The sequence below is a fragment of the Sinocyclocheilus anshuiensis genome, unplaced genomic scaffold (assembly GCF_001515605.1).
Source record: "Sinocyclocheilus anshuiensis isolate Anshui unplaced genomic scaffold, SAMN03320099.WGS_v1.1 scaffold691, whole genome shotgun sequence".
In the NCBI taxonomy this organism is placed as follows: domain Eukaryota; kingdom Metazoa; phylum Chordata; class Actinopteri; order Cypriniformes; family Cyprinidae; genus Sinocyclocheilus; species Sinocyclocheilus anshuiensis.
Window position 1 is genome coordinate 544,688 of NW_015552577.1, and position 1,972 is coordinate 546,659.

Below are 1,972 nucleotides of genomic sequence, written 5' to 3' on the forward strand. Positions count from 1 at the left end.
ATCTCATTGCTAGTTTTACTTGATCTTAGTGCTGCGTTTGATACTATAGATCATGACATACTCATAGATCGATTACAAAACTATACAGGTATTCAAGGGCAGGCTTTAAGATGGTTTAGATCCTACCTGTTCGATCGCTACCACCTTGTTAATTTAAATGGGGAGTCATCTCAATTATCACCAGTAAAATATGGAGTTCCACAAGGATCTGTCCTAGGTCCTCTGCTATTTTCAATATACATGTTGCCCTTTGGTAATATTATTAGAAAATACGGGATTAGTTTCCGCTGTTATGCTGATGATACTCAACTATATATCTCAACAAGAACAGATGAAACTGCGTGTTATATTAGACAGCAACCTGTCTTTTGAAAATCGTATTTCCCATGTTACAAAAACAGCATTCTTCCATCTTAGAAACATTGCCGAGCTACAAAACAAGTTACCTGTTTCTGATGAAGAAAAGCTAGTTCATGCATTCATGACTTCTAGTCATAGACTTCTAGACTCTTCTAGACTGGACTATTGTAATGCACTGCTAGGTGGTTGTCCTGCATCTTCAATAAACAAGCTACAGGTAGTCCACTGAGAAGAGATGATGCCAACCCCTCAGAGGACCTCAGATGATGCCAACCCTGAAACAACATACAGAACTACCACATTTGGCTATAAGTTTGATTGCATCATATAATAATTGCTGTTAATAGTGTTCATCGTCTGTTTGATTACGTCTTTAATTGATTTTTCCGTACATTTCTGCCATATGTACATTAACTGACAGTCACCACTGATAAGCTACCACTAAATATATTGTAGAAACTTAATTTGCTGTAAAGTTGCTTTGCAATGATTTGTATCGTGAAAAGCGCTGTACAAATAAACTTGAATTGAATTGAATCCTAACATTAGCTCTGCATAATAGGTGTTCGCATTCGCCTGCAACAACAGCTCACATATTTTGGTTTTGTCCTCGGTTGGAAGAACTCTGGAAATACATTTTTGAGACTTATGATAATAATATCTATGGAATTCATATTAAATCCTAACCCTTTAATAGCTATCTTTGGCACTAAGCCTGAGGGCATAGAACTTAGGAAAGATATAGAAACAGTTATTGCCTTTACTTCACTTTTGGCTAGGCGTTTAATCTTATTACAGTGGAAAAGGCCCGACCCTCCAAAATACAGTAAATGGATTAATGAGATAATGAATTACATCCAACTTGAAAAGATACAATTTACAATTAGAGGTTCAAAGTGTAAGTTTTATAAAACATGGTCCCCCTTTCTAAGACATTTTGAAGAACTAAACTTGTCTGAAGAGTGAAACACCCCCCACCCCTTATTTATTTTTATTAGTGATGTTGTAAACAGTCCTCTGGAAGTGTATGTATCCCTTACGAAAAAGAAGTTAATTCAAGTGTTCTATTAGTATACTTCTTTTAAACTAAAAATAGGAAAGTATACTTTTAGTCTACTTTTTATGTACTTCTCAGAAATGGGCTTTATGTACTTCTCAGAAATACACTTAAAATAACATTTAAGTATACTTGACTTATACTTAGAAAAAGTCTAAATATATTTTAGCTATAATTGTCAGTATAAAACTACTAAACTAGTAGTTTACTGAGACTATAATTCAAAGTGTACTAAAAATGCTACTAAGTATTTAATTAGTAAACTATCAGTATACCTATAAGTTCATTTTTAGTGCAATAATTTTTTTTTCTGTCTCTATGACTATGATTATTAATATTGTATGCTCCTTTTTTTCTCCTCTTTCCTCTTTCTCTTAATAGATTTATTTTAATCTCTCAGCCTTTGGCATGGAAAAACGGCTGATAAACTGGATAAGTGTGGGTTAATTTGATGTCTTTGTGTCTGTACCGATCACTTAGATCACTTAGATTGTGCGTTAACCTTTATATATGTATACATACATACACACACACATATATATATATATATATATA